This window comes from Gorilla gorilla, chromosome 14 (assembly GCF_029281585.2).
Source record: "Gorilla gorilla gorilla isolate KB3781 chromosome 14, NHGRI_mGorGor1-v2.1_pri, whole genome shotgun sequence".
Classification (NCBI taxonomy): Eukaryota; Metazoa; Chordata; class Mammalia; order Primates; family Hominidae; genus Gorilla; species Gorilla gorilla.
In genome coordinates, this window is record NC_073238.2 from 58911527 (window position 1) to 58934075 (window position 22549).

Consider the following 22549-nt stretch of genomic DNA (forward strand, 5'->3'; position numbering starts at 1 on the left):
CTCCCAATCTCAGATGATCCACCCACCTCGACCTCCCAAAGTGCTGGGATTACAGACGTGAGCCAACGTGCCCAGCCACCCATTTTAAAAAATCATTTTCTATTCCTCATGATAGCCTCTCATTTGCCAGGATCTAGAGTAGAACTTCTGCAAAGATGATAATGTTCTATATTTGCATGGTCCAATATGATAACCACTAACCACATGTGGCTATTGAGGACATGAAATGTGGCTAGTGCAACTGAGGAACGTTTTATTTATTTATTTTTAAAGACAGGATCTCACTCTGTCACCCAGGCTGGGGTGCAGTGGCTCAATCACAGCTCATGTATCCTGTATATCCTGGGCTCACGTAATCCTCCCATCTCAACCTTCTGAGTAGCTGGGACTACAGGCTTGCACCATCCATGTGGCAAATTTTATTTTATTTTTTGTACAGATGGAGTCTTGTTGTGCTACCCAGGTTGGTCTTGAACTCTTGGCCTCAAGTTATCCTACTGCCTTAGCCTCCCTTTACTTTTTTTTTTTTTTTTGAGACAGGGTTTCACTTTCCTCATCCAGGCTGGAGTGCAATGGTGCGACCTCAGCTTACTTCAACCTCTGTCACCAGAATCATATGATTCAAATGATCCTCCTGCCTCAGCCTCTCAAGTAGCTGGTACTATAGGTGAGTACCACCATGCTTGGCTAATTTTTTTTAATTTTTATTTTTAGTAGAGATGGGATTTCACCATGTTGCCCAGGCTGGTCTTGAACTCCTGAGCTCAAGTGATCCACCTGCCTTGGGCTCCCAAAATGCTGGGATTACAGGCATGAACAACAGTGCCCAGCTTTTATTAAAATTTAAATAGCCAAATGTACCTAGTGACTACTGGCTAATGAATCAGGCAACGCTGTTGTAGAGTGCTTGAGTATTACTAATTCCATGAAGTTAGTAAAAATAAGAACCTAATGTTAATGTGTTTCATTCACTTCAGTTATTATTGGGGCAAATCAAGATTACCTTAAATCCTTTTTTCCAATATTCTTAATATCTACACATTAATGCTTTTCAAATGAAGTTATTTTATCAAGTTCTTTCAAGCTTAACTATTCTTTTCTATAAATAGAATTAACTATCTATAGGTGACAAAAGTAGGTGACAAAGATCTGATAAGAAATATGAGTCTAGTTTATGCATTTTTTTACTTGTTTGAAGTTAGCAATAGTTTTTATTATGATTATGTCAGATTCCAAATATGAGCTGTTAGTGCTTGTATGGGAAAGATTTTTTCCATTTGCAATGAGCATAAAATCTGCTTCTCCATCAACAGTACTAAGTTCCTTTTGAACAATGTTTATTCTCTCCCTTACCAGTTTAGTCCTTAACTACTTACTACACTGTAAAAATTCTGAATAACTATTTGTATTGCTATCTAAATCTTGTTTGTTATTTAATTTTAAATATATGCATAACCTAGATCCCTACTTTTATACCTTAAGCTTCCTGAGGGCAATATGCAATTTGGGTTTGGTGGAAAAAAATCCCTGGACTTAAAGTCAGGTTATGGAAATTTCAACAATCTTTTTGAGCCTCACATTTCTAATAGATAAAATGAGAATAATAATAATATTGGTTTCACTGGGTTCTTCAGGACATCAAATGAGGTGTATGTGAAGTTCTCGGGGGATGCTCAAGTACTAAGTCACTGCTAGATACTCTGTTTCTTGGTGTCCTTTATAGCAAAACCATAGGAAGAGCTCACTGAATATTCACTTAATGAGTCAATGAATGGATTTAGAGGACTAAGGAACTATAGTTTTTAGTGATTTTTTTAGTGATTTAAATGAGCGACTGAATCCAGGTGGCTGGGACAACATATTTGCCTGAGTCTATGGTCCCTTTACCACCTTCAGGGCTCTCATCCCTGATTGTCTTATCACAAGCCTGGGATATTATAAAAGATGTGTCTGTTGGAAAGCTTTTGCCTGTGAGCCACAGAAGACTTGCCAATCCTGAAGTGCTTTAAACATAACAGGCTTCTTTGTGTGTGTGTGTTTGGAGACAGGGTCTCATTCTATGGCCCAGGCTGAAGTGCAGTAGTACAATCAGGGCTCACTGCAGCCTCCACTTCCTGGGCTCGGGTGATCCACCCGCCTTGGCCTCCCAAAGTGCTGGGATTACAGGTGTAAGCCACCATGCCCGACCTAGTAACAGGCTTTTTCTTCTTCTTTTTTTTTTCAGGCAAGGTCTTGCTCTGTCACCCAGGCTGGAGTGCAGTGGTGCCATCTTGGCTCACTGCAACCTCTGCCTCCCAGCTTCAAGTGATTCTCCTGCCTCAGCCTACTGAGTAGCTGGGATCACAGGCACACACCACAACGCCCTGCTAATTTTTGTATTTTTAGTAGAGACGGAGTTTCAACATGTTGGCCAGGTTAGTCTCCAACTCCTGGCCTCAAGTGATCCACCTGCCTCGGCCTCGCAAAGTGCTAGGATTACAGGCGTGAGCCATGGCACTAGCCCATAACGGGCTTCTTATCTCACTCACGTAACTAGAAGTCCAGGGGGAGGGTAGTTCTAGGTTTGCTTACTACCGCGGGGCCCTGATGCCGTGAAGTACCCGGGTGCTTTCCTCTTTCTGGTTCAGCAGCTCAACATCCCCAGTGTGTTGCCCATGTCTCCTCTCATGGGCTCCAGGGGCTGCAGCGCTTCCAGGCATCATATGCGGGTATGAAGGTATCCAGCAAAGGAGAGAAGTGTGTTCTCCTGTGCATCTTTTTCTATTTATTTGTTTATTTATTTATTTATTTAGACGGAGTCTTACTCTATCGCCCAGGCTGGAGTGCAATGGCACCATCTTGGCTCACTGCAACCTCCGCCTCTTGGGCTCAAGTGATTCTCTTGCTCAGCCTCCCGAAGCGCGCGCCACCATGCCCAGCTAATTTTTGTATTTTTAGTAGAGACAGGGTTTCACCATGTTGGCCAGGCTGCTCTCGAACTCCTGGCCTCAGGCGATACACCCTCCTCGGCCTCCCAAAGTGCTAGGATTACAGGTGTGGGCCACTGCGCCTGAGATCTTTTTGTTTTTGTTGTTTTGTTTTGTTTTGTTTTTGACACGGAGTCTTGCTGTGTCGCCCAGGCTGGAGTGCAGTGGTGCCACCTCAGCTCACTGCAACCTCCGGCTCCTGGCTTCAAGTGATTCTCCTGCCTCAGCCTCCCAAGTAGCTGGGATTACAGGCACCTGCCACCATGCCCGGCTAATTTTTCTATTTTTCTTTTTTAGTAGAGACAGGGTTTCAGCATGTTGGTCAGGTTGGTCTTGAACTTCTGACCTCAAACAATCCACCCACCTCGGCCTTCCAAAGTGCTGGGATTACAGGCATGAGCCACCACACCTGGCCTCATCTTTTTGTTTTTAATTGATGAGGAAAAGCTTCCTCAGAAGTAGCTCCAGTATCTTACTCTCAAATAAGGATTGGGTCACGGTGCCAAAGCCTACACCAGTCGCTGGCAAAGAGAAGGACACTGCTGTGATTGCCTTTGACAATGAATGCCTTCCTTGAGCTCATGGCTGCAGAGTGAAAGCCGGAATGGGTGAGTTGAAACCAGCTGTTGAGTATGCAATCAACAGTGTCTGCTACAAAAAGCAAGACCTGTTAATCTTTTCTAGTAGAGCTGAACTTGGACCTCATATGGATGGGGCTCTGGAAGGGCCCCAGACATGGGAAAGCAGCTCTGATCTTTATCCGTGACTACAAGTGTGACAAGCAGAGGAGAAGAGTTGACGCAACCTACCTCGTACCTTTCTTTCATTGGCCTTCCTCTGAGGAAGGAGTCTTTGGCTTTAAGTACTCATCGTCCAATTTTTCTAGGTCTAGGCTAAGAGATGGTGAAATAGAGGAAATTAAGAATTGCTTGAGAGCAAAGGTACGTTATCATGACTGCTACCACCTTCATTGTCATCATGATTGCCACCATCACCAGCCGGCAACCTTCTTGAGATGCCCACTTGCAGTGACACTGTATTCTATGCTGGGCAGAATCATCTGGGTCAACATGACCCCAAGCCATACAGGCTCTGGGTCTCAACCTTTGTTCTGCAGGGACACACCTGCTGGAGGACATTTGCCTGGGGCACCAGCTCCCAGGGCTTCATAAATGCTTTATGGGCCTAGGCCGTGAGTTATACTCAATCCCACCCACATCCCACCCCACAAATTATGGCTCCTTTCCTTTCTCTTGTACAGATAATGACATACCAGTAGCTCATGACATCAGAGCTGAAGGCTACTGCTTGAAGGATTTATAATCCAAAAGAATTAATTATGCAGATTAAAAATGCTGGCAACATGCAGAGAATAAGACTTTTTAAAAATGTGAATAGATCAATTAAGCAGTTCTCTTATTTACTTGTCGTAAGGAAGTGCTCGTAAGGAAGGAAAAATGGGGAAACATGGGGGACCTCTTGGAGTAAGAAAAATGCCACTTTTTAAATGATTCAAAAAATGCCTATTTGTTAATATATGCTCCATGTTCTTAAGGCGCACAACTCTACAACTCGACTAATTATCATTGGCATCACCAGGTTACTCCAAAAAATGCTAGGCAGTGTGTTTATGTTAAAACAAACAAGCAAGCAAACTTCATTTTCCAATCACTAATGTACCTTACTCTCCTCTCTTCTTATTTAATTACCATTTAGCCAGGAAGAGGTGGGGAGTCCACCTTCCTGAATAAAAGATTTGATAAATCATCTTCCTTGCCCTATTGAAATTTCAGGTTGGCTGGGCATAGTGGCTCATGCCTGTAATCCCAGCACTTTGGGAGGCCGAGGTGGGTGGATCACCTGAGGTCAGGAGTTCGAGACCAGCCTGGCCAACAGAGTGAAACCCCTCCCTGCTAAAATACAAAAATTAGCCAAGCATGGTGACGCACACCTGTAGTCCCAGTTACTCAGGAAGCTGAGGCATGAGAATTGCTCGAACCTGGGAGGCAGAAGTTGCAGTGAGCTGAGATTGTGCCGCTGCACTCCAGCCTGGGCGACAGAGCAAGACTCTGTCTCAATAAATAAATAAATAAATAAACTTTAGATTTATCCATTTTTAAAATCATTTGCACAAGTATAGAAAAATATTAATAGATTTGAAGCAATGTCCTTTACACTGCATGCAGTTAATAAATCCTTAAAATGATAAATGATAAAATTAAAGTAAATTTTCCTTTGGGAGTCAGTCTGTTTTGGTATAATGACTCTGTTAGACATTATTACATAATACAAGGACTTTTTTCTAATGTGACCTCACCCCAAACTACACACTCTGTACCACAAATAGAATGAGTGTGATTTCCTGAAAAATAAATTAAAACATGAAAATCTATGCAATATGGATCATTCTGCCATTTTTTTCTCTAATGAGCAAAACAGAGATTTCTTTCTTATTTTAATGACTTTTTTTCTAATAAGTGTTTAAAATATCTTGAAACCAGAAAACACCTTTACATAAAACTATTCACTTTAAGCAAGTCTTTTTGTGACCCAGGATTTAAAAATATACAACCTTGGGTATGAGTTTTCATCTAGACCTTGTTAGGTGATTAATTCTTCCTCAATGCTAGAATCCCTCTGCCATGTATCTTACCTCATTCTGGGTATCTCTACAGACACCTGGAACAAAAACTTCATAAATAAAATGATTTTTATTTGGCTTTATTTTTTTTTTCTGTGCTGGGGCTCAAAGAAGAGGCCTTTTGTTACAGAAACTCTTAATTTGTGCTTATGGTAAAAGAAGGGGGAATGGAAATTTCTTTTCTCCTCTTGGGACAAGCAGAGTATTTCCCCTCATGGCTGCCTTTGCTGCCATAACTTCTATGAAACATCCCACTCTTCAGCTCCCGAAGGGGAGCCATTGGTCCTAAAGGTAAGGTGCCACTTTTTTGTTAATGCTTCTATTAAAGATTTACCTATCTTGTAACAACAACAATGACAACAACACTATAATAACAAAACAACAAACTAACACATAGATAGCACTATGCATTTTAAAATGAAGGGATCTGAAATGCACCTCTGTAGCATAAAAATTATTTCAAGCGGCCGGGCGCAGTGGCTCCCGCCTGTAATCCCAGCACTTTGGGAGGCTGAGTTGGTTGGATCACCTGTGGTCGGGAGTTCGAGACCAGCCTGGCCAACATGGTGAAACCCTGTCTCTACTAAAAATACAAAAAATTAGCTGGGCATGATGCTGGGCACCTATAATCCCAGCTACTTGGGAGGCTGAGGCATGATAATCGTTTGAACCTGGGAGGCGGAGTTTGCAGTGAGCTGAGATTGTCTCATTGCACTCCAGCCTGGATGACAAGAGCGGAAGTCTGTTTCAAAAAAAAATATTTCAAGCTAAAAGCATCTGAAGAAGTAGCAGCCGTGAAAAAGGAAACCTTTTCTAAACTTCATTTTGCTGACTTAAGCAGGATCTTCCAAAAATTATAGCTGCGATAAATTCCCTCTCCAGGGGGTTTACAGCCAGAAAGGAGACTAACCATTAGTACTGGGATGAGCAATTGCTTAAACAAATTATCTGAAACTGTCATACCTTTCATTTGGTCTTCCATGGAAGCCCTTTCTCCTGCCTCCTTTTTCTCTATGTAGTTGGTATAAACTCCTATCTCTAGCTGCTTGAGGAGCCATTTCTTTTTCTTTTTCTTTTTCTTTTTTTTTTAGAGATAGGTTCTCACTCTGTCACCCAGGCTGGAATGCAGTGGCACCTTCATAGCTCACGGCAGCCTTGAACTACTGGACTCTAGCCATCCTCCCACCTCAGCCTCCCAAATAGGTAGGACCACAGGCGTGCACCACCACACCCAACTAATTTTTATTTTTATTTTTTTGTAGAGATGTGGTCTTGCTATGTTGCCCAGGCTCAAATAATCCTCCCACCCAATCCCAAAGTCCTTGGGATTACAGGTGTGAGCCACTGTGTCCAGCCTTGAGGAACTATTTAATCTAAAGGCTCCTACCCACATAATAAGCTTTGTCTTCTCTCTGTTAATCTGTCTACAGTCAGTTAAATTTGTAAGCCCCTAGCCGCTGAACCCAAGCTGGAAGAGGAAAAGCTTTTATCCCAACAATATTATCTCACTTAACACTCACAACAGCCCTATTGTACTCCCATTTTTCAGATAAGGAAACCAAGTCTTTGAGAGGTTAGGAAACTTATTCAAGATCACACAGTCATTAAATGGCAGAGTTGGGGTTTGAATACTTATTGCTTGAAATAGGGAAAACACAGCCGATTGTCCTGACACACTAAATGCACAATGTCCTGGAACAGCTGGGCTATTGATCCTATTTTCCTTTTTTTTTTTTTTTTTTTTTTTTTGAGACAGGGTCTTACTCTGTTACACAGGCTGGAGTGCAGTAGTGCGACCTCAGCTCACTGCAACCTCTGCTTCCCTTGCTCAAGCAATCCTCCCACCTCAGCCTCCTGAGTAGCTGGGACCACAGGTGCACACCACCATGCCCGACTAATTTTTTGTATTTTTTTTGTAAAAACAGGGTTTTGCCATGTTGCCCAGACTGATTGATTCTATTTCCTTGTTCCTTTGATATTTAAAGGTATGAGGGCAGAGCTGCAGAACAGGTTGGAGGCAGCAGCTTGGTTCCAGACAACTCAGCAAAAGGAGATTTCAGAGGGAGCGTATCTGAAGTTAAGAGCCAACTGAACATTGTGTTGTGTTAGTACCTGTGGTCAGGCAGCAAACTGAGAAGGAAGAGGGAAAAAAATATGGTCATGTACATAAGTATGGTCCTACACCAGCTTAGGGGCCCAGAGATCCCCCCTGAGAGATTGTTCTTGGACCAGAGGTTCACAACCTTAGTCTTGTCATGACACCCAACAGAGGTGAGGATTTTAGGCACAAACCCCTCCTCAATCTCAACCCAGGAAGCTCATGGAATAGACCTGAGTGAGATTTATTTATTTATTTATTTATTTAATTATTTATTTAGAGACCAAGTCTCACTCTGCCGCCCAGGCTGGAGTATAGTGGTACAATCTCGGCTCACTGCAACCTCCACCTCCCCGGTTCAAGTGATTCTTCTGCCTCAGCCTTCCAAGTAGCTGGGATTACAGGTGCCCACCACCATGTCTGGCTAATTTTTGTATTTTTAGTAGATACAGCGTTTCACCATGTTGTCCAGGCTGGCCTCAAACTCCTGAACTCAGGTGATCCACCCACCTCGGCTTCCCAAAGTGCTGGGATTACAGGTGTGAGCCACTGCGCCCGGCCAAGCAACATGTTCTTTTAAGCGCCACTAATCTGCTCACATTTATTTAATAATAATAATAATGGTAGCTACTAATAAACACTCTGCAGCTTGGTTATTAGCAAGGTGTGTGCAGCCTCTACCTGGACTATAGAAAACCAGTCGTTTGGTCCACCAGGAAAGTGCCCCTTTGTCCTGTGGTCCATCTGATTCCAAAGAGAATGAATGGCCACAAAAGGTGGTAGTCACTGCCTCCTCTCCCAGATGCCAGGCTTGACCTCTCTGGGCATCTTCTCATAGCCCTGGTTGCTTTGCACCTTGGCATGCAAAGACAAACACCAGCACGGAGAGGCACCATTCTGCATAGAGCTGGTACCTACTTTGCTAGTCTTGAGCATGGAGGAAAAACTACAGTCAACAAAATGAAGTTTTCAAGCTAAGAAACAAAGATCAGATTTCGATAATAAAGAGGGAAACTTGGAAAGTCTTAAATTGAGCAATGGCTTTCATGGCCCTTGGGGCTGCCTCTGCAGAGGCAGTTAATCATCCGCCTGAACAATCAAATCAATACCCATGACCTTTCCTTTCAGTTGTTTCTCCTGCTGTCTCTCCCCCTACAGTCAAAAGGAAGATAATGCAATTATTTCCTTTAGAAAAGAAACATGAATATAAAGCAAGTTTATAAATTATGTGTTACTAAAATGAAATTCTCTAAGGAAATCATGTTTAGACACTGTAATTAAAAGGCATATTTTTGGTAATATTTATAGTTATAACATCTTCACGTGTATCAGTTTATCTGATCTATTATAGTTTCCACCCACTATCTCATACAGAATGTGGGATAAAGTACTTCTGAAAGGAGGGAAGTGTTCATTTCTGTATCCTGGATGGGTGGAGATAGGGGAGGGTAAGTGAGCTGATTAAACTTTCACAAGTCAGTTCACTGAGCAAAGTATCCTGTATCCTCCAGAATATCTTACAGTCATAACTCTATTGACATGTTCTGAAATTAAACTCAAGACTCAAAACCTATGATTTTCTACAAATCTTTGATATATTTTCGTAAACTGAAATAGACTGCGATCAGCAGTTGTTTCTCAGACCCATCAAGAATTCATTGTACCTGCAGGAGAGGCCCACACAGTTTGCCTTCTCAAGTTTCTCTTCCAAGAGACAATAAACAATACCTCCCTGCAGAGTGGTGAGAATGAGTTTGCCTCTCAAGTTAAAAGGAGGTGGAAGTGTGAGGTGAGGTCAGGGAGCACTCTGGCAAAGTCAGCGGCTGAACTTGACAGTTAGGTGTCAATGTTGACTGTGGTTAAAAGAGAAGCCCCACTAAAGTTCCTCAAAGTTGTGGAAAAACTGAAGCACCTTCCTACTCACCTTTAGCAATCAACTCTTTTAATAGCAGCATGAAATTTTCTTATGACCAAACCTTTCTTGGCCATGAAAAACCATGGCCGAGTGAATAATTATTTATTTAAATAGGGCCTGGTCATCTGCTTTGTGCTTTTTCTGGGTGTCTTCCTCTAGAAAGCCCTCCTTGCACTTCTGTCAGGGGCTGAGGGTCCCCTATCTGAAGTCTTGTAGCACTCCGGCTTGCCTCTAAGCCTTCACTATATCGAGATTTTCTGTTCATGGGGTCATTATGGAAGGGGGGCACAGAGGGGAGAGGAATCACCATTGATAGTGCAATGGGAAGAGAGCAGAGACAAAGAACAGAGATACAGAGTTCTTACAACAGAGTAAAATGACGAGGGTACAAAGGCAGCAGTAGTATGCATGGAGAGGAGATGACCAACAAATTCAACAGAAATTTTAGACATGAAGTCCGTAGACCTTGGCTATTGATTGCATGGGCAGACCTGAGGGATAGGGAGGGATAAACTTAAGTGATGGGTGGATGGTATTACCACATAGGGAGCTAAGGAATATAGAGAATGTGGAGCTTCAAGCAGTGAGGCCAGAAGAAGATAATGAGTCATTGTTGGCCATGCTGACGTTGAGGTTCTGTGGGTCTTGTATGCATATGGGAAGTGGTTGGGTATAAGACTGGAGCTGAAACAGAGGTTAGGACTGGAAATGTAGATTTGGGCTTTCTGGTGACCATGGAGGTGGGCTGCTGGGATATCCTGATGGGAGAACCTGCTACTAGGAGTGTAGTTGGCAGACTTTCTTCTCCTTTACTCCAGTCTGGGGCTCTTCCTTCCTACCCAATCCTCTTTCCTGCCCCTTTTCCTTTCACAGATATCTGATTGGTACAATGGTCTGAAGGCTGGCCCTGCCTTCTTTTGCTCCCTCTCTTCTTTATCCCTTGCAGGCATTTCTCCCAATAATGCCTGGTACCTCTCATTCCCTTTTGGTGTCTGCTTCTTGGAGAGACTGAACTGACACAGAAGTCATTGATATGCAGGTAGCTAATAATTAAAAGAATGGGAGCAAATCGGACATCCCTGGGAGAACATATAGAATGAAAACAAAAATGTTGAAATGTTAAAATTAATAAAAGATTGAGGAGAAGAACTCACATGTAGGTAGTGATAAGGGTTTCCTGGGGCTAGACCACGTGGGTTTGAGGCAGGTCCCACCTCTTCTGAGCTTTGTCACTCTTAGCAGATTGCTTAGCCTTTCCCAGCATTGCTTTCTTTGTATAGGAAAGGGGGGAAATAATAGTACTCATTAAAGATTTGGGTGGGCATGGTGGCTCATGCTTGTAATCTCAGCAATTTGGGAGGCTGAGGTGGGAGGATGGCTTGGGACCAAGAGTTTGAGACCAGCCTGGGCAGCATAGGGAGAACCCTATCTCTACAAAAGATAAAAATGTATTCAGGTATGGTGGTGCGTGCCTGTAGTCCTAGCTACTTGGGAGGCTAAGGCAGGAGGATTGCTTTAGCCCAGGAGTTTGAGGTTACAGTGAGTTATGATCATGCCAGCCTGGGTGACAGAGCGAGACCCTGCCTCTTAAAAAAAAAAAAAAAAAAGGTTGTTGTGTAGATTAAAATGAGCTAATATATGTAAAGTGCTTAGGAAACCACCTGCACAAATTAAGGCCAGAGTGCAGGTTGGTCACTATCATCAGGTGGAACGGATGAGGAGCTCCAGAGTAGCCAGGAAGGGGAGGACTCAAATGGCAGCAACACAGAGCCAAGGAAGTGGAAGTTTCAAAAAGAACACAGTCTCCAAAGTTATGAAGAACTGAGGAGAAGAAGAAGGTGAAATAACATCCAGTAGGCCTGGAAATGAATGATGACCTTGGCAAGGGCTGCCTCAGTGGCATGGGGAAGCTGAAAGCCAGAGGACAGTGGCTTGTGTAGGGAGAGTAGACAGTCTCCACTCCTTCCAGAGCCTGGCTTGGAAGTAAAACAGAGTGAGAGGGTTGTGGTCGGTCAGATGGGGGGGCTCAAGAGCCCAGGAGGAAAGTCAAGCTTCTTTATAGGCAGAAAGTAATATGGTACCTGAAGACAGGAAGAGAATGATGTTTTGGACGGCAGGGTGTTCTTAGGAATCAGGAAGGTGGGCTCCCAAGCACAGGAGGAATGGATCCGGCCAGCAGGAAGGATGGCTAATGTTCTGAGACCCAGTAGGTAAGAATGAGGATAGACTACAAGGTCAGAGGACAGAAGCATGAAGGCATTTCCAAGAGTGCATCTGTAAAGCTGAAGAGGGCTGAAGTGGGGAAGGCAATCTGAAAAAAGTGAGGGAAAAAACAAAACAAAACATTTCACTGATATGTGTGACCCTTTTCCCCTAGCAGTGAAGGAAACTCATGTTGACTGAACACCTCCCCTGGGATGTGTGGGACCTGGGATGAGAACTTTCACATAGCTGCTGAGTTCATGTCCATCACCACCCTGTGAGGTAGGTATACTATTCCCATTTCACAGATGAGGAAAGCTGAGGCTCAAAGATTGAGTCATTGGTCTAAGATGTACAAGGTCTAGCAGAGCGCTCGATAAGTAATTGTTGAATGAATGGACTGCACAGATCATGCTCTCCAACGGGTTGTATACTTGTGTGATGCTTTTCCCCAAAGGTCTTTTTACTGTTGAAAGGATTCTTATATAGTTAAGTCTTGGATCAGTCATAACCTCCAAAAATGTGACAGTAATGAAAAACGCAAAAAGTGGCTGGACAAGGAAATGCCTGTGCTACCTTATTTACCCCAAACAGAAAAGCTACTTAAAAGATTATGACTGACTGGGAAATGTGATTTGGTTGGACAAAAGCGCTTGAAGCTCTAGTCCCTAACAATTCCATCCAGGACCTCCCTGAGAGTCAGAATTGATGTGTGGATTGTTTTAGTTTGACTGTTAATAATATCTGGATGAAAATGCCTGCCAAAACATTTCACTGGGGGATTTAGAATATGCTTTCCAAGTCTACAACTGAAGGGCAGCAGCCGATGTTAATGTGTGCGTGTTGGCATTCGCCAGTTCATCTGGCCAAATGACAAATCACCATCGTGTCCTCAAGAACACTGTGTGTTGTTGATAGTTTTAAGTCAAAATGTAATTGTGGTTCTTCTTGTAATTATACCAGTCAGAAAAAGAATGGTACAAATAATAAAATTTAAGGTAATAAATGAATAGAGGACTAGATTCCAAGTTCATGGTGGGCAGGGATTGGGTCTTATTTAAATTTTTATTATTCATTTTATTTTTTTAATTTTTAAACATTATTATTATTATTGAGATGGAGTCTTGCTCAGTAACCCAGGCTGGAGTGCAATGGCATGATCTCGGTTCACTGCAACCTCCGCCTCCCAGTTTCAAGCAATTCTCTTGCTTCAGCCTCCCGAGTAGCTGGGATTATAGGCGCCTGCCACCATGCCTGGCTAATTTTTGTATTTTTAGTAGAGATGGGGTTTCGCCATGTTGGCCAGGTTGGTCTCGAACTCCTGACCTTGGGTAATCCACCCACCTTGGCCTCCCAAAGTGCTGGGATTACAGGCATGAGTCACTGCACCCCAGTATTCATTTTAGAGGATTGGCCCAATGCTTGGCACACAATGTGTGCTAAGTAAATTCTTGCTGAATTAAGTTGAACTGCATCAACGTTGTAGACAGTGGAGTGGTCAGAGATCTGTAAACCATTTAAACCTGCTTCATTTTTCTTCGAGAGCAGAGCACAGAACTGTCACACAAAGCTGCTGTGTACATAAACACTCTAATTCATTATTGAGGTTCAAAATGAATTATTAATCTCTGAGAATAGTCCATAGCCAGGGTTGGCTGTCAGTGAAGCAGGAGAAAGGGTAACTAATCTTCCTGAATTGTATCCTTTTTTTCCCATCTTCAAGTCTTCGTGTTTGCAGCTCTTTGGTGCTGTGATTTCAATTCTCATTCTATCCCTGACTTACTGTTTGACCTCAAAATGAGTCACTTAATTTTAGTTAATAGCTAAGTTTCCCGTTCAGTGAGAGCCAAAGGGACCTGGCTCTATCATTAGCTAATATCAAGCCTCAAATGCTAGATGTGCTATTCAGTGCCATCCATCATCTCTGTAAGGCTAATGGAAATGAATCACAAATACAGTGCCCCAGGCGAACTCCCTCAACTCCTCCAAAATGAGTCCTTGGGGTTGCTCAGTCACTGTGTTGTACAGTAAGGGGGAAAAGATAAAGAAGCTGAGGATGGTTGCCCCAAGCCCAAAGGAGAAGATACCCTGGTAACAGAGGGCAGCAAGGAGAAAGCTCAGCTCTCTGGCCAGAGTCACTGTGATATGATCACCAACTTGGCCCCTTGGAAGAGTAAACTAACCACCATATATATATATATATATATATATATATATATATATATGTCAATCTAATCTTTACAGTATATCTTATATATATGTATTGGAGACAAGATCTCACTCAATTACACAGACTAGAGTGCAGTGGCATGATCACAGCTCACTTCAGCCTTACCTCCTGGGCTCCAGCTAGCCTCCCACCTCAGCCTCCCAAGTAGCTGGGACTACAGGTGTGTGCCACCACAACTGCTTTTTTTTTTTTTTTTTTGTATTTTTGGTAGACACAGGGTCTTTCTATGTTTCCCAGGCTTGTCTTGAACTCCTGGGCTCAAGCAATCCTCCTACCTCAGCTTCCCAAAGCACTGGGATTACAGTTGTGGACCAACTCTCCCAAGCCTCCAATATTTAAATTTCAGTGAAATAAAATGCAAGTTTATAGAATAAATCAATATGGAGTAATTACTCACACTTTTCATTTCTTTCCTTCTTCTTTTTTTGAGACAGAGTTTCGCTCATGTTGCCCAGGCTAGAGTGCAATAGCACGATCTCGGCTCACAGCAATCTCTGCCTCCAGGGTTCAAGCGATTCTCCTGCCTTAGCCTCCTTAGTAGCTGGGATTACAGACACACGTCACCACGCCCGGCTAATTTTTATATTTTTGGTAGAGACAGGGTTTCACCATGTTGATCAGGCTGGTCTCAAACTCCTAACCTCGTGGTCCACCCGCCTCCGCCTCCCAAAGTGCTAGGATTAGAGGCATGAGCCACCGAGCCCAGCCTACTCACACTTTTCTAAGATTTGCCCCTTGCTTTCTTTAAATAGAAAACATCTCCAGAGCCTTTAAATAAGATATACTTTAAAGATTAGATTGACATACTGAACATCAGTAGCAATCTGAAAGTAAGAGGAATGCAGGCCAGGCGCGGTGGCTCACGCCTGTAATCCCAGCACTTTGGGAGGTCGAGGCAGGTGGATCACAAGGTCAGGAGATCAAGACCATCCTGGCAAACACGGTGAAACCCAGTCTCTACTAAAAATACAAAAAATTAGCCAGGCGTGGTGGCGGGCACCTGTAGTCCCAGCTACTCGGGAGGCAGAGGCAGGAGAATGGCGTGAACCCAGGAGGCGGAGCTTGCAGTGAGCTGAGATTGCGCCACTGCACTCCAGCCTGGGCGACACAGCAAGACTCCGTCTCGAAAGGAAACAAAAAAAAAAAAAAAAAGAGGAATGCACAGCTTGTCTCAGAGAGCTATGGGTTATGAAGGATGAAATGCACAGGAAGTAGAGGCTGGGACTTCCTTAGCCGGGATATAGGCACAAATGCAGGCTCCACCCAAGCCTACATTTCTCAGGAAGGAAACAGCTCCACAGACGTGAAGCCCAAGGCACTGTGGGAAAGATCTATTAATAGAAGAGCCTGGCCGGGCGCTGTGGCTCACGCCTTTAATCCCAGCACTTTGGGAGGCCGAGGCGGGTGGATCACGAGGTCAGGAGATCGAGACCATCATGGCTAACACGGAGAAACCCTGTCTCTACTAAAACTACAAAAAAATTAGCGAGGCGTCGTGGCGGGTGCCTGTAGTCCCAGCTACTCAGGAGGCTGAGGCAGGAGAATGGTGTGAACCCGGGAGGCGGAGCTTGCAGTGAGCCGAGATTGTGCCACTGCACTCCAGCCTGCGGGACAGAGCGAGACTCTGTCTCTAAAAAAATAAATAAATAAGTAAATAAATAAATAAAAGAAGGGCCCTGTGTAGATGACTCGCCTTGACTACAGCCGACCTTAGAACACTTCATCCAAAGGGTGTGATCAATTGTGGGGGCTGTGGTCACAGTGCTCCTTGGGACAAAGGCCTTTTGGAAACCCTGTAGAAACTGCATTGCCTAACTTGTCCCTCGAACAGCAGTACCTGCTGATTGAGGGTGTCAGACATGGAATTTGGCTGCATCGCCTTCTACTCTGTTGCCAGCCCACACACTGGCCTCTGTAAGCACCAGGGGAGTGCCTTTGAGTCCCCACCCACCTTGCTGCTCAGCTCGTAGCACCATCTGTGCACTTACTGGGTAACAGTAATAATGGATGGGCACTTCAATCACATATGAAAACCTCTAAAGCTCCACTTGCAGGGACTGTAAATCTCATATATAACTTTCCTAAGTGACTAATGAGATAGGTTCTCGACACGGCAGAAGGCTGCAGGAATCTTTATGATAACGGTAGTTTATGAATTTATTTTCTTGTGACAGTATCTACAAACTCCATGATTCATAGTAGACTCAATAAATATTCAATATGATAAAACACTAAACATGAAAGTAATGATTTGCACATGGGTAGAATAAAAAGGGCTATTTCTCAATGTTGAGAGGGAAAAATATAACCATTAAGAAATTTATCTGAAAACAACAATATGCTATTTAAAATAACAATCCACCCAACCAGTAACAAAATATTTCAGTTGAACTGAGGCTGCCCTCAGTGGTCCCCTGACCATAGTACAGGTCCCATAACTAGCAATCAGATTGAGATTTGTATTCCATTCATTTGTCAAAGTCTATATCAAAAGAGGTCTTTCTGGCTTCAGGTACAGATGCAGTGAACAGCTTCTTTAAACTATTATATGAGAGAAATAAGGTCAGATCCAAGGTAGTTATTTCCTTTTCAGCTTGCCCCTCATATTGAATTTGTTTAAGAGATGTAAAGGAAGAGTGACAATTTTCTTCTGCCATACTAAAGTCATGAAATAAATGACCAGGGTTTTTGAATGGCTGATATGTTTTCTCTTATGGGTTAATATGATTGAATGCTTATAAGTGCTTGATTTAGCTGGGCGCAGTGGCTCATGCCTGTAATCCCAGCACTTTGGGAGGTTGAGGTGGGCGGATCACGAGGTCAGGAGTTTGAGACCAGCCTGGCCAATATGGTGAAACCCCATCTCTACTATAAATACAAAAATTAGCCGGGCGTGGTGGCACATGCCTGCAGTCCCAGATACTCAGGAGGCTGAGGCGGGAGTATCGCTTGAACCCGGGAGGCGGAGGTTGCAGTGAGCTGAGATCGCACCACTGTACTCTAGCCGGGGCAACAGAGTGAGACGCTGTCTCAAAAAAAAAAATAATAATAATAAGTGCTTGATTTGCTTTAATGTTTATGTTCAATTTTTCGATTGCAGTGGAGAACCATTCCTTTTGTCTGGCATGCACCCACTTGCCTTTCTTTTGGCAATAGCATCTGGATTTTCTTTTGCAGAGCCATCCTTCCCTCACCTTAGGGGTGGAGGTACATGCTTGTGGGTGGCTATATCCAGACACTGGCAAGACATTTAGTCCTGGCCAATCAGAACTCAGTATCTTCCTGGGACCAGAATTGGTTCAAGAACAAGCCTGAAGTTTGTCAAAAAGGGACAGCCTGGGACATTTGCTGGAATGATTGGTCAAGAAGTCCTCTTTCTATGGAGGTTTCTAACTGGTGGGATGTAAGCTGCTTATTATCTTGACACCGGGCAGCAATGAGCCTAAGTTAGAAGAAAGCCACCTGACAGAAAGAGAAATATGACATCATCTGAGCACCTAATACATTCTCTTTTTTGCTTAAGCCTATTTGAGTTTGGTTTCTACTTGGAATTGAAAGTGTTCTGACTAATGAATACAATTTTTGATATGTTTTTCTTCCCCAATTATTTATTTTTGATGCTTTCAAACCCCACAAAAAGTAAACAGCCTGGACAACATGACAAAACGCTGTCTCTACTAAAAATACAAAAATTAGCTGGGTGTGTTGGTACATACCTGTAGTCCCAGCTACTCGGGAGGCTGAGATGGGAGGATTGCTTGAGCCTGGTAGGTTGAGGCTGCAGAGAGCTATGACCACACCACTGCACTCCAGCCTGGGTGACAGAGCGAGATCTTGAAAAAAAAAAAAAAGAGAGAAAGAGAAAGAAAGAAAGAAAGAGAGAGAGAGAAAGAAAGAAAGGAAAGAAAGAAAATGAACATCTGTATACTCCTCACCTAAATTCACCAATTATTGATAATTTGACACACTAACATTATCTCTACTTACCTACCTATTTGTATCTCTACCTATCATCTATCTTCATGTTTTGTTTTGCTATGACACAACCTCAACAATGTTATTACACAAGAAAATTAGGATCAATTTAATAATATCTAATAGTGGTCCATATTTAATTTTTCTTAATTGTATCCAATCTGCCTTTTAATTTTATTTTTTTAAACATAAGAGCCAATCAAGTTTCATGCTTTGAATTTAGTTGTTCTGTCTCTTTTATTTAGAATATACCCTTAATTTTAATTTTTTAAATGACGTTCTCTTTTATTTTTATTTTTGTCTTTTATATTTTAGAACCCACAACAGTTGTCTTGTAGAATGTACCATATTCTGATTCATCTGATCATTTACTCAGGAATAGATTCACTTTTTTAACACAAATACTTCCTAGGTAGCACATTATATGCACTTTTGTACCTTGCTTCTTTTTTCCCCCAACTATATATATTGGAAATTAATCCACTTAACCCATAACAGTTTTCCTCAGTATTTTTTAGGGTTGCATAGTATTCCATAATGTAGAATAAATCATAATAATTTATGATTAATATAATTATATAATTAATTAAATAACATTTAAAATAATTTATAATTATTACATAATAATGAATCATGTTTCATGATTTATTCTACCAGTCTTCTAAGGATAGACATTTAGGTTGTTTCCTAATTTTTCTATTACAAAATTGTTACAATGAAAGCTCTTGTAAGTATGTCGTTTCACATATTTGGAGGCCTCTTTTCATGGTAAATTCTTAGAAGTGGCAGTGCTGGGTCAAGAGGTCAACTTATATGTAGCTTTGTTGGATGTTCCCAAATTCCATTCTACTGGAGGTTGGTAAAATGTCTTGACATTTCTACCTTGTCTTTTAAAAATTTTATTCTTATTTTATATTTCATACAGGGTTTTGAATATCCTTAGGACACATCTGTTTTTCATTTTTTTTGCTTCACAGCACTAACATAGTGTGTTGTTCATAGAAGGTGCTCAGTAGGTGCTGAATGTGTGAATAAATGAATGAATCGATGAATGAATGGGCTATTCTTTTCCACAATATCAGCATTGCTCGCTCACTTGATGGGAAACTGAGACACAACTAAGGTAAGAACGTTTTTCAAAGCCACTCTACCAGTCAGCAGAGGACATAAAGAACAGACAAATATGCAGGCAAGCAGGAAAAGGTGGGAGGCTAGCCTTGAAATTTTGAAGTACAACCAAGCACATTAGATTAGCATGTACAATGTGCCAAGCAAGAAAGATACAAAGAGTATAAAGATGATGTTGTGGAACTCAAGGAGGCTACAATCTTGTTATGTCTGTAGAGGTACAGGACACACACACACACACACACACACACACACACACACACACAGAGCAACAAAAAAAGGTGATTGTAATAAATATCAAATGGATGGTGCAGAAGTTTTTATACAATAGGAGTTACAAGGAGGGAAAACAAGAACTGCAGTTTGGAGTAGAGGAATGTACACTCAGTGGACAGATTCTGTTGCAGTCTTATTTTATTTTATTTTATTTTATTTTTTAGAGACAGTCTCACTCTGTCACCTAGGCTGGAGTGCAGCGGCATGATCATATAATAGCTCATTGTAACCTCAACCTCTTGTGCTCAAGTGATCTTCCCACCTCAGCCTCCCAAGTAGCTGGGACTACAGGTGCATACCACCATGTCTGGCTAATTTTTAAAATTTTTCGTAGATACATAGTCTCACTATGTTGCCCAGGCTAATCGCGAACTCCTGGCCTCTAGTGATCCTCCTATCTTGGCCTCCCAAAGTGCTGGGATTAAAGGCATGAGCCATAGTGCCTAGCCTGTTGCAACCTCGAGACTTGATTTGGATGAGGCAGAATTCAAATCAAAAGAGGGCCTAAGGAACAAATATGGAAAGGTATGGTGTATTCAAGGAATAGTGAGCAGATCAGCCCAGCTGGATGGAGCAGGGAGGTCTTACAGGGGAGCAGGGAGGTCTTACAAAAGAGCAGCGGGTACTGGAATTTACAGTTTGTGGCCAAACTGGGGGGGAAATCATGAATGTCCTGCAAAGAAACATGGTAGATCATGGTAGCTATAGTTTTAGTTTCCACTAAAGTCTGTGTGTTTTCTCATGACCCTTTTTTTCTGTTTCTTTGGAGTAGTCCTTTCTCACCTCACATGGTCCTGGTGGGTCTGTGAAAACTGGGTCAGTCACCCTCCCCACTTCCAGAGGGTTGGGCATAACTAATGGCAGTTACTGTTCCGACATGAAGCCTTCAGCCAAGCAGGAGCACTCAGAATCGTCAAGTGATCTGTGTGTAGACATGGGAGAGGGAGGTGCCTTCCTCACTGGGGTTCCTGAGCCGGAGGATGTGGGTGTGGGGCAGTCACAACGGTATTGCCCAGCTTGTGGTGAGAGCTAGCATGCAGGATGACATGTTGCTGAGACAGGCAGTGTGCAAAGCTGGAGGGACAGACAGTTCTGATCATTGCCGGAGCTCCCACTTCCACTCATGCCAGAATCAATGCTCCTCTCCTGGGCTCGTCAGTTACGGGTAAACCAACACATTCTCTCTGTTTCAGTTAGTTTGAGATTGGTTTCTGACACTTTCATCTGAAAGCAGCTTGCCTGATATGAGAGGCTTGGATTTCAACCCATAGATCGAAGCTTCCCAAAGTGGTTTCCTTTGATCGCTGGTCCTCCTTCAAAAAAGGAGTTTTATGCTAAAACTAGTTTAGGAATACTGCCTTCCATTGCCCCTTTTTGGATGGTTTGTACTAAGAAGTCCTCCCATGAAGGAACTTTGTGCTGAGCCATCCGTTCATCTCATCCCTCCACACCCACTATGCATCGTCCCCACCCTGTTCTGTGCCCTGGAGGCTGCCATGATGCTCTCTATCCATGGGTCCTCCTTCCTTTGGGTCTCAAGTGGCCCAAAGGCGGGGGCGTTTGGCCATCGAGTGGCAATGGGAGGTCAGAGGGAGGGAGGAGAATGAGGCGGGCATGTTATTTTCCAGCCCTGCCCTGTCCAGTCATCGTGGGCTGCCTGTGCCCCTCAAGTCAAGCACACAGGTCCTGTTGGGCATCTCTCTGAGGTAATCTTTCTCTCCCTCATCCCTCAGCCATTTGGGTGGTTAAGAGCTCCTGGCTGGTACCAGTCCAATGCCACTGTACTCTCCTTTGTGGTTTCTTCAAACCCTGCACAGTCATTTACTAAACTGTCCTAAAATTACTCACTTTGAGTACGCCATCTGAGTCGCACCAGGACTTGAATTAAATTGTATCATTGATTAATCTATTATTTCCTGCACTTATTAAACCTGTAACCTTTTTCTTTTTAATTGAGGAACACCCTACGATGTCCTACAGACCAAAAGTTTTGACTACATACTTTGGTGAATGCCTTCCTACAACAGCTGCTTAGGAACAGGATTCTGGAAAGATGGAGGCAGCCAGGCAGCTTTTCCACTCTTAACCCTGGAACATTTCCCCATGAGGACCTGGTGCTTCCACCCGATGACCACATCCAATGGCTTTCAGTTAGGCCTGGAGTTTTACTCCCTTTGTGTACAGCACGTTCTTTCCCTGGAAACCCCTCTCCCTGCTCTTCTCCTATCCAAAGCCCACCCTTTGAAAAGTCCAGGCCACGTCACTATTCACCTCGAACATCGCACAAAGCACTGGGGCTCACCTTGGCCTCTGTCACTCACGTGGCCGCTGTGGTTCACCTTAATGCATGGTCACCCACATCCATGTGGCTTAGTCATGTTTCAAGCCTTTGCCTTGATAGTTCACTTTTCTCAAGTTTGATTTCTGTCTGTAGAGCTAGACTGTGAGCTCCTTGATGGCAGGGACAACATCCCCACTTCTTTACGTATCTCATAACTTCTAACAAATGTAGCTGTCTTGCACACGCAGAACACCCCTTCTTTGTCTCTGTATGATACTTGGTTCAAACCCCATCACAGTGTGGGCCATTCTCTGATCATCTCAGCCGAATGTATTATCTCAGGCTTCTAAAGAACTAGCACTGATTACCCCGTGAAGCAAACATTCATGCCCTCTGACATATAGTGTCATCTGGAACTGTTGCTTAGTCTGTTAGTTAACTCTTTGTGCACTTTGATCTCGAAGACTTAACAAGTTTATACGCATTATTATGGATTGAATTGTGTACCCCCTCACTCTCCTCTCCCCCCAAACCTTCATATGTTGAAGTCCTAATGTCCAGTACCTCAGAATGTGATCTTATTTGGAAATAACATCATTGCAGATGAAATTAGTTAAGATGACATCATACTGGAGCAGGGTAGGTCCCTAATCCAATATGACTAGTATCATAAAAATGAGAACCTGGGCACAGACATGCACATAGAAGGAACCCCATGTGAAGATTGGAGTTATGCTGCCACAAGCCGAGAAACGTCAAAGATTACCAGCAAACCACCAGAAGAAAGGAGAGGAGCATTCAACAGATTCTCCTTCATGGCCTCAGAACAACCCAACC

At 43.1% G+C, this 22549-nt stretch overlaps 1 long non-coding RNA gene across 1 annotated transcript in view; it reads left to right on the forward strand.

Annotated features, from left to right (window-relative positions):
- Positions 1-588: 588 nt before the first annotated feature.
- Positions 589-22549, forward strand: part of LOC115930403 (uncharacterized) — a 58758-nt gene continuing 36797 nt past the window's right edge. Inside the window, exons 1-2 of the long non-coding RNA XR_004067030.2 lie at positions 589-667; positions 12001-12104. This is a non-coding gene — a long non-coding RNA (uncharacterized lncRNA). The remainder of the gene's footprint in view (positions 668-12000; positions 12105-22549) is intronic.